This window comes from Panthera tigris, chromosome A3 (assembly GCF_018350195.1).
Source record: "Panthera tigris isolate Pti1 chromosome A3, P.tigris_Pti1_mat1.1, whole genome shotgun sequence".
Classification (NCBI taxonomy): Eukaryota; Metazoa; Chordata; class Mammalia; order Carnivora; family Felidae; genus Panthera; species Panthera tigris.
Genome location: NC_056662.1, coordinates 33,248,253 through 33,260,014, shown reverse-complemented (window position 1 = coordinate 33,260,014; position 11,762 = coordinate 33,248,253).

Genomic DNA, 11,762 nt, shown 5'->3' with positions numbered 1-11,762 from the left:
TTTCTGCTTTTTAAAACAAGATCTTTGATCTCATTATATACTCTTGCAAATAGAATAGGGCTGTATTAAAGAAAAAGAGAAAAGAGCCAATGTGAGTAACAGAATTTTTGCCCACTTCTATCTTAACTGTATTCATTCATTTCATTCACTCAGAATTCATTATTATTTAAAAAGCCAGATGCTCTATTATGGTTAATAGATACAGACTTTTTTTTTTCTGGAAACCTGTGAATAACAATTAAAGTAAAATTTGTTTGTGCACTGATTATTAACTAGGTCTTATCTCCAGAGGTCATTCTATTATGATGGTGGCAGCCACTAGTCTGTCTTTCTCACATCATGCAACCAAACTCTGCTTCAATCCCTTACCTCCTCCTTAATCATTTTTCTTTTATTCAGCTGTTTTTCTTGACTCATATCTCTGTCCTCACCAGAACGCACACCTACGCACATTCAGAAGTGTTCTCTTTCTGACTAACATGGGAAAACCCCTTGCCTAGGAAATGGTACTTTATCACTGACTCAATTCCATTTTTAACAGCATTTTAAGTTTCTTCCCAATACAGGTGTGTCCAAGTGGCTTCTCCACCTGTAGAAGTGATTGGCACATGGGCAGGATAATCTCTCTTTGCCTTTCCAGGTCCACTGTCCCTCTCTTTCTCCACCCTTAGTCTGTGCCCTGAATAGACTGCATAAACCAGGTTTCCTTGCTTCCTGGCCTTAGTTGGGTTTGGTCAATGGAATCCACAAGCAAGGACTCTTAAATGAGAAGAAAACACAGGTTAGTGGTTGTCATTCTCTTATTGAAGACCACAAGTGATATAGGACAGTCCTCATTACAGCTAAGGGCTTTTGCTGGGTCCCTATGACTGCTTTCCTCCTTTGTCCCTTCATGTCAAATGGTTGTCAAGCCTTCTCTGCTCTTTCAAGCTCCTGGGTGCTTCATCACCCCTGTGGTTTCCTTTAACCACACTGTATCCTCAAAGAGTCAATTCATTAAGCTTCATTTGAGCTTGCCTCTATTTACCTTATCTCTATTGGAACCCTCCCTGACCTTCCATTAGGATCCAGATGACATGATAAGGAAACATTTTCGTGCTTGGTGGATGTACACCATAAATAAAGGATGGAGATCTAAGTTTAAGTTCTAATTTCATTTTTTTCTTGCTGCTCAAGCTTTATTTTATCTGTTATAAAGTGATAATAAAGATATCCACCTCAAGAAATTGGGAGGCAAAGAGGTAAAGTGGTGGTGGTGAGTGCTTTGTTTATAAAACTCTTATGTGCATGTTAGTTTGTTTAAGCAGAGTCTTAGTGCTTCCCAGTTCCCTGAATATTATTTATTCCAGAAAAATAAGGCTCAGAAAGCTTAAATATTTTTTTCTATTATGGCCAAAAAAAATCCATTCTTTTAGTTCCATAGTAAGGCCTATACAAATGATTGTTATATAAAGTAATAGAATCCCTAACTAATGATTGTGTGTACACACATACACCCTAATTCTGTGTATAAATGAGGTTATACAACCCATAAATAGAAAAAATGCTAAAAACAGTATTAACGATTTCCTTAATACTAGGTAAATTTAGGAATCTATATGTGTATTGTGTGTGTTTGTGTGTGTTTTCATATGGACCCCTTTCTTGTAAGTATTTAAATGTATAATGTGATTTTTTTTAATTTTTAAAAATTACAAAAAAATCTCTGTGGTAGGTATAATCAGTGTAGGGCTTTGACTGATAGGTGATTTCAAGTTCCCATGATCCGATAAAACAGCAGCTCCTTGATTTTGCTTAACATAATACTCTCTACCTCCATCCACGGCATTGCAAATGGCAAGATTTCATTCCTTTTTATAGGTAAATAATATTTTATTGAATATAGATACCACATTTTCTTTATCCATTCATCAGTGGATGGACATTTGGGCTCTTTCCATAATTTGGCTATTGTTAATGCCACTATAAACACCTGGTGAATTAACAACACAGGAAACAACGAGGTTTTGGCGAGGATGCAGAGAAAGAAGAACCCTCTTACACTGTTAGTGGAAATGCAAACTGGTGCAGCCATTGTGGAAGACAGTATGGAGGTTCCTCAAAATGTTAAAAATAGAACTACCCTAGACTCAGCAGTTGCATTACTAGGTATTTGCCCAAAGGATACAAAATTACTCATAGGTCTTTTTGACCAGTATCAGCCACATGGCCCAATGGAAGAGCAATGGGGGCTATGAAATATGAAGAAGCTCATAGATATTTGGGTAACAGAAAAACATTAACTATCACTGCTATATCACAACTCCGATGTCATCTTTAAAGTCTCTCAATAAGGCAGGGATATGGAGGGTATATCACATTTTATATTAAAACTAAAAGTTATGGAGAACTTCAGCAAATTCGAACGTGGATCTGAGATATGATTTGGGGGGCCACTTTCTCCCTTTCCTGGTGCAAAAGTTTCCAGCCATCACTAGTGGGGATACCCATTAAATATCATAACTTCTCAGTAGAGTACCTCTTTGAACATGACAATTTCTATAAGCAGTTTCTTGATGACTGCATTTAGTCTCATCATAGGATAACGCAGAGAATATCAGGATTCATTAACAGAAAAAAAGCTTGACAATATCTTATTGTCCCTCTTCTTATTAAATCAAGACAGAGACACTGGAATGATGTTAGAGAATAATATTTCAATCAAGATTTTCAGAAAGGAGATTACACACTTTCCCATAGTAATTCCCCTTGAAACTGAGCAAGCTGAAAGTAAGTATTTTTCTCAGATCAGCTACAATGTTTTCCTTTGGTTTTGATCTCAGAGTAAGTGAACCACAGTTGATCTCTATCCTTGCCTGGGATATTTTTTCATCTTTGTTTATTTCATTTATTCTAATGTATCATGTTTCTCAGCTACCCTCTCTTTTTTTTCCTTCTTCCTTGTTCTCTGAATCTTTCCTTCTAGATTTACATCCTTAGACCTGAATCACTTTTGCAGCTCTTTCTTCTTACTGCTCTACCTCTCCCATTTTGCTATTTCATGGTAGACTCTAGATTTTAGACAATGCAATGAAAATGAGTAAGGCCTTATTATTCTCTAGTACTAGCACATTAAAGTAATCACACCTGTAGCCATCCCTCACAGATGTTAACAGAGACCTGCAGTATTCACGTAGAAAGTTAATCCTCCACAACTAGATTCCATATTGAATTTACTGCTATTTACTTTTGCATCTGTTTTTGTTTTCCAGTCCATTTGGGACCTGTCAGCTGTGTGACCTTGAGAAAGTGTGTGGAGTATTTCTGGCTGAGAGTAGAAAGAGAGATCTCATGGGAAAGTAAATCCTCACATGAGTGTCAGCTGGATTTTGGATAGTGAAGAAATTCAGATTGTGTGGATAAGTTCTGGATGAACAGATAACATTTTGGAGGCTCATATGAACTAATTCTGAACTCGCAAGCATACATGGTTCATCTATCATTGGGTATCCATGAGACTAATGCATCCATCTACCCTAATTTCATAGAATATCTTGTTGCACCACATTCAAACAGTTGCAGTTTTAAATGTGGACTTCAAAGTCCCCTCAAACCATATAGTATGATAGGAACAAATACACTGTGAGAAGCTGTTCAGAGGATTGTATCCTATTTCAAAGCTTTCTTTTTCAATTGTTGCATTGCGTACGTTAGACTTTGCTGTTTCCCTTTCTCCCTCATCGTTAACTGAGAGGTAAGCTTATTCTGTGGGATTATACAAATCATTAATTGACTTTGAAGCCAGTGCAACTGAGGAAGTACAGAAATTTGGCATAGCCTGGTTCTCAAGGTATTTATTTAGAGTCTGTTCCTCAAGTTTTTGAGATGTATAGATTAGTATAATTCAAAAACAAAGTGGGACTTTAAAGACATGTGACAAGGTACCAGTTTGGCACCTGGTGTCAGAGACGCTCAGGTGGATGTGTGAGAAAACTTAAAAGAGGTCTGAGGGTTAATGTATATGACATTAAATGAGATTTTACTTTCCTTTTCTCTGTTTCATTATTTAAAAGTGTGTTAGAAGGATACCTGTTTTATTTATATCATATCATGTTATGAGGCACAAATTATATCAAGGGTTTGTCATTAGTTTTCTTGCAATGAATGTTTTGGGCATTGTGATGGAGCCTATAAAATGTTTCTCAGAAAAGGATTTTAATATATCTATATCTATCTATCTATCTATGGATTTTATATATAAGGATATATATAAGGATTTTAATATATATATAATACATATATATGTATATATTATATTATACACACACACACACACGCCCACACACTGAAAAACAAAATTTTGAAAGATAGTCATAAAAATTTAAAAACATAAGTTGGTGATAAAGTAATATATTTTTGTATTACCCACATTGTATAATAAGGATCCAGTGGTGCATCTAATTACTATCATAATTTTAAAGTAGTGAAGAGTATAAATGATATTGAGAGACATCTGTCATAACTGTAATGTAATAGAAAAATATCTGTGGTTTCTATTGATGACTAAGTAACAGTTTCTGCTGTTACCATTATGGTCTATTACTTACATTCATAATTGAAGGAAATGTTATATTTCAATTAGAGTTTAGTAAAAATAAAGATTTTTTTTCCCCATCCATGTCTCCAGGCCTCTTTCCACGGGTTCCAAGTTAAGAAATAGTAGTTATTTGACTTCTGGAGATCTTAAAGGCCATGAGGTTTTTTTAATTTTTTTTTCTCAGATGATGAAATAAAGACCCACAGCAAGTATGCAGGGCCACACCTCAGTAGAGATAGTTGTCCTCAGTCCATTTCTCCCACACCTCACCACTGCCCATTATGCACATCCTTCTTCACCTCCACATCTACGGGGATTCTTCCTCTATTTGCTAAATGGGCCTCTCATCTCTTCTGACTGCCCTTGAGCCTCATCCGAGTTCCATTTATACTTTTTCTTTTTTTGATGTTTATTTATTTTTGAGAGACAGAGATAGAGCGTGAATTAGGGAAGGGGCAGAGAGAGGGGAGACAAAGAATCTGAAGCAGGTTCCAGGCTCTGAGCTGTCCGCACAGAGCCCAACTTGGGGCTCCAACTCACAAACCGTGAGACCATGACCTGAGCCCAAGTTGGACGCTTAACTGACTGCCTCAACACTTTTGCTTTTTTAATTCCATGGATCAATTCCACTGAAAAACTCTTCCTAATGGAGTATAAACCTTATTGGCACATTAAAACTTTTACTGAATGGTATAGAGCAGTGGTGCTCAAACTTTATCATGCATCAGAGCTACCTCTAAGGCTTGTTAAAATACAGGATGCTGGGGGCGCCTGGGTGGCGCAGTCGGTTAAGCGTCCGACTTCAGCCAGGTCACGACCTCGCGGTCCGTGAGTTCGAGCCCCGCGTCAGGCTCTGGGCTGATGGCTCGGAGCCTGGAGCCTGTTTCCGATTCTGTGTCTCCCTCTCTCTCTGCCCCTCCCCCGTTCATGCTCTGTCTCTCTCTGTCCCAAAAATAAATAAAAAACGTTGAAAAAAAATTAAAAAAAAAAAATACAGGATGCTGAGCCCCACCCCCTTGTATGTAGTAATTTCCTACTCCTTTTATAAGAAATCACCATAAATCTAGTGGTTTACAGCAACATAAATGATTATCATTCTGTTTATGAAAGCGAGACGTCCAAAATGAGTCAGCAGGGCTGTATTCCTTCTGGAGGCTTTAGGGGACCATCTACTGTTTCCTTATCTGTTCCACTTTCTGGAGGCCGCCTGCATCCTTTGCATCACCCTGACCCCTGCTTCTTTCATGTCTCCTTCTCTCATTCTGATCCTCCTGCCTCCCTCTTATTAGGCCCCCTGTGATTACATTGGGCCAACTCAGATCCCCCAGACTAATCTTCCCATCTCAAGTGCCTTAATTTAATCACATGTATAAAATCCCTTTTGTCATGTAAGGTGACACAATCACAGGTTCATGGGATTAGGGATGTAAACATCTTTGTGAGCCCATTAGCCTACCTACCAGAGAGTGGGATCTAGCAAGTTCAAAGTTCTTTTATCCTGCAATATATCTGGATCTCTGATTGATAGGTTTTGATATCTGGTTTTCTTTCCCACTTGAGACAATTATTTCCTAATGATAGCCAATAAAAGCACTTGATAGAGAATTATAAAAAGTTAAGCTATCTGAATTCTAGTTCTCTGTGTAAATAATGAGAATATTGAACATAATATTTAAGTTGATGTACATTTTTAAATCCGTGATGGATCATGTCTGCTTGATTATCCCCACATTCCAAGAACCTAGAAGAGTTTTCTGACATACAGGTGGTACACAATAATTGTTTAATTAAGTAGAACTGAAGTGAATAGTTCTTTCCAACTCAAAATTTCTTTGTCCCTGATGATTCGAAAACAGCGAAGTCCTTGGGAGACCTCTGGGGAAGATGGCAAAATAGGACCCTAAGCTCACTGTGTCCGTGTCCCACAGATATATCTAGATAACACCCACATCAGTGTGAATAACCCAGAAAATGACCCAAGTCCTGCCAGAACAGACTCTGCAGCTAAATATAGAGAAGAAGAAGAGGGTGGAAGGATTGAGAGGTGGTCAGGAGATAAATGGAGCTGTGGGACTGTCCTAGGAAGGAGGGACACCTCAGGCAAGGAGAGGGGAGAGAAATAGACCTTCATGCCAAGCACCCTCACATGGAAGACAAATCCCCATATGACATTTGGCTTTGAAAACCAGAGGGACTGAATTTCATGAGTTCTTATACACAGTAGGGCTTAACACTTGGAACTTTAAAAATCAGCAGGCTTAATTCTGGGAGAGCCAGGAGGGTGAGAGGAAACTGAGTCCCACTCTCAGAAACAAGAAACAGCCCCGCTGAGATACAGCATAGAAGTAGCACTTTGAAAAATGCCTGGGGTATACGAGAGGGAAATTTGCTTACGAATCTCAGAGCATGTTACAGAGAGAGGCACAGATTGTGGGGAGACTTCTCCAGGAACAAAGGAGTTGGCAATCATCATTTCCCTTCCCTGCCCTCCCGACCTAGACACATGGATACCTGTGGGAACCAGTGCAGTGCCAACAGTCTCCACCTACCTTGCTAACAGTGCACCCTGCCCCTGTGTTCTCCTGTAGACATATCTCCTCCAGTGAGGCTTCAGTTCCAAGTCTCCTCCCAAAGCAGACCAGTGCAAACAATAGCTAACACCACACATCCTGGCCCTGAGTGCTTCTGTGGATCTACCCCTCCAACATGGCTGACCTCAGTTTTGTGTTACTGTAGGTCTCCTTCTGCAGTGGACCAGTGTAGACTGTGCTAACACTATACACTCTGCCCCTGTGCACTTCTGTGGATCCACTCCCTCCAATATTCCCTGGGCCAGAGCACATCCAAAGTGGTGTCACAAGCCTGGCAGTGTACAAGCAATCCCAAGACAGGCCAGCACCACTCCAAAGTGACTCCTGCCTCAGGGAGAGAAGACCAGTTTGCAGCCCAGCAGTGGGCTGGAGCAGACATTTGGTTTCACTGCAGGCCCTGCCCACCAACAAAAACTTTGTAGTGGACAACACAGGGAAAGTGACCTACAGGTTGGTGCTACTGTATCTCTGGCAAACACATGGTCTTGACTCAAGACCTAGGTGGTCCCAAACTGGCCCGCTAACAACACAGGGACCAAACCCTGACTACAACAGGCAAAAAGAACCATTGCAGAAGACTGGATTGAAGGCAAACCCAGCTTAGCCACAAAAGCAGGACACATGCAACATACATAGGAAACACCCCGATGCATTGGGTTCTTATGAACAGGGGACATTGCACTGCAGGGCATTATAGGACCTCTTCTTCATAAGATCACTACTTTCAAGAGCAGGAAACACAGCCATCTTTCCTAATACATAGAAACAGAAACAGAGAGACAAAATAAAAGACAGAGGAATATATCCCAAATGGGAAAAAAAAAAAAAAAACCAAAAAAAACAACCAAAAACAGGAAAAACCACAAGACAGCTAAACAAAATAGAGATAAATAATATGCTTGGTAGAGAATTTAAATTAATGGTCATAAAGATACTCACTGGGCTTGAGAAAAGAGTGGAGGACCTCAATGAGACCCTTAACAAAGAGATAGAGAACTTAGAACCAGAGATGAAGAACTCAAAACTGAAACTAAAAATACACCAGAGGAAACAGTAGACTAGTGGAAGCAAATGAATGGATCAGTGGCCTGGAGGACAAAGTAATGGAAAGTAATCAAGCTGAACAAGATTGAGAAAAAAATGAGAATAAAAAGCAAAAATAGACACAGGGAACTTGGTGACACTATCAAGTGTAATGACATTTGCATTATAGGAATCCCAGAAAAATAAAAGGGGGGCATAAAATTTACTTGAAATAATAGTTGAAAACTTCCCTAATCTGTAGAAGGAAACAGAAATCCAGATCCAGGAGGCACAAAGTGCCCCCAACAAAATCAACCCAAGGAGGTTCACACTAAAACATATAGTAATTAAAATGGAAAAGAGCAATGATAAAGTGTAATTTAAAAGTAGCAAGAGAGAACCCCCACAATGCTATTAACTGATTTCACAGCAGAAACTTTGCAGGTGAGAAGGGAGTGGCATGATATATTCAAAGTACTGAAAGAAAAAAAAAAAAACCTGCAGCCAAGAATACTCTATCTAGCACCGCTATCATTCAGAATAGAAGGAGAGGTAAAGAGTTTCCCAGACAAACAAAAATTAAAGGAATTCATGACCACTAAACCAGCCCTGTAACAAGTATATCAAGGGGGTTCTGAGTAGAAAAGAAAGACCACAAGCAGGAATAAGAAAAGTAGGAAGCACAACAGCAGTAAAATTAAGTATATCTATAAAAATCAGTTAAGGGATTTACAAAATAAAAGGATGTAAAGTATGACACCTTATACCTAAAATGTGGAGGGGAGAGGAATAAAGAATGGGTTCAAATTTAAGTGACTATCAACTTAATATAGGCTGCTATATACGTAAGTTGTTACATATAAGCCTAATGGCAATCACAAATCAAAAACCAGCAATAGATATGCATAAAATAAAGAGAAAGGAATCCAAGTACATCACTAAAGAAAGTCAACAAATCATGAGAGAAGAGATGAAGAGAAGAGAGGAATAGAGAAGAACTACAAAAACAACCACAAAAAAGTAACAAAATGGCAATAAGTACATACCTATAATAATTACTTTGAATGTGAATGGACTAAATGTTCTAATCAAAAGACATAGGGTGACAGAGTGTACAAAAAAGACCCATCTATATGCTACCTACAAGAGAATCATTTCAGACCTAAAGACACATGAAGATTCAAAGTGAAGGGATGGAAAAGAATGTATCATGCAAATGGAAGTGAGAAGAAAGCCAAGGTAGCAATACTTATATAAGAAAAAATAGACTTTAAGACAGACTGTAACAAGAGACAAAGGAGGACACTATGTTTCATAAAGGGAATAATCCAACAAGAAGGTATAACAATTATAAATATTTATGCACCTAACATGATAGCACCCAAATACATAAAGCAGGTAAAGGAACATAAAGGAAGTAAGTGATAGCAATACAATAGAAGTAGGGGATTTTAACAGTCCACTTACATCAAAGGATAGATGATCCAAACAGAAAGCAAAGACACAGTGGCTTTGAATGACACATTGGACCAGATGTATCTAACAGATATATTTAGATCATAAAATAGCACAATACACATTCTTTTCAAGTGCATATGGAACATTCTCCAGAATAGACCACATATTAGGCCACAAAACAAGTGTCAACAAATTCAAAAAGATTAAAATCATACCATGCATCTTTCCTGACCACAAGGCATGAAACTAGAAATCAACCACAAGAAAAAGTCTGGAAAGAACACAAATATGTGGAGGTTATGTAATATGCTACTAAATAATTAATGGGTCAATCAATACATCAAAGAGGAAATTAAAAAATACATGAAGAAAAATGAAAATATAATGGCTCAAATTTTTGGAATGGAGCAAAACTTTTCTGAGAGAAAGTTTATAGCAATACAGGCCTACCTACAGAGGCAAAAAAAAAAATCTCCAATAAACCACCTAACCTTATACCTAAAGGAGCTAGAAAAACAAGGACAAACAAAACCCAATATTAGTAGAAGGAAGGGAATAATAAAAAGTAGAGCAGAAATACAAAACTAAAACAACAAACAAAAAACAATACATCAATGAAATCAGGAACTGTTTCTTTGAAAACATTAACAAAATTGATAAACCTTTAGCCAAATTCATCAAAAGAAAGAAAGAGACAGAGAAGACTCAAATAAACAAATCAGAAATGAAAGAGTATAAATAACAATCGACATCACAGAAACACAACAGATTGTAAGAAAATATTATGAAAAAATTATGCCAACAAATTGGACAACCTAGAATAAATGGATAAATTCCTAGAAACATATAACTCTTCAAAAATGAATCAGGAAGGAATAGAAAGTTTGGACAGAGTGATTTCCAACAATGAAATGGAATCAATAAAAAAAAAATTCCCAACAAATAGAAGTCCAAGACCAGACAGCTTCACAGGCAAATTCTACCTAACGTTTAAAGAAGAGTTAATACCTATTCTTCTCAAATTATTCCAAAAAGTAGTAGAGGGAGGAAAACTTCCAAATTCATTCTATGATACCAGCCTTACCTTGATATCAAAATAAGATACAGACACTACAAAATAAGAGAACTACAGGCCAACATCTCTGATGAATATAGATCCAAAAGCCCTCAATAAAATAATAGCAAACTGAACCCAACAATACACTAAAAAAAATCATTCACCACTTTTAAGTGGGATTTATTCCAGGGATACAAGAGGAGTTCAATGTTCACAAATCAATCAATGTGATACATCACATCAATAAAAGAAAGGATAAAAACCCTATGATCATTTCAATAGATGCAGAAAAGGCATCTGACAAAGTACAACATCCAGTCATGATAAAAACCCTCAACAAAGTAGGTTTAGTGAAGAGACCTAACATAAAAAGGCCATATATGAAAAACCACAGCTATCATCATACTCCGTGGTTAAAAACTGAAAGCTTTGCCCCTAAGATCAGGAACAAGACAAGGATGTCCAGTCTCACCACTCTTGTTCAACATAGTACTGAAAATTGTAACTATAGCAATCAGATAAGAATAAGAAATAAAAGGCATCCATATCAGTAAGGAAGAAGTAAAACTTTCACTGTTTGCAGATGACATTATACTATATATAGAAAACTTAAAAGACTCCACAAAAAAATTACTAGAACTGATAAATGTATTCAATAAGGTTTTAGGATACAAAAATCAATACATAGAAATCCACTGCATATCTATACAATAATAATAAAGCAGCAGAAAGAGAAATTAGGAAAACAATCTCCTTTATTATTGTACCAAAAATAATAAAATATTTAGGAACAAACTTCATCAAGGAGGTGAAAGACATGCACTCTGAAAACTATAAACCAGTGATGAAAGAAATTGAAGATGATGCAAACAAATGGGAAGATATTCCATGCTCATGGATTGGAAGAACAAATATTGTTAAAATGTCCATACCACCCATATCAATCTACAGAATTAATGCAATCCCTATCAAAATACCAACAGTATTTTTCACAGAACTAGAACAAATAGTCCTAACATTTGAATGGAGCCACAAAACACCCAAATAGCCAAAGTAT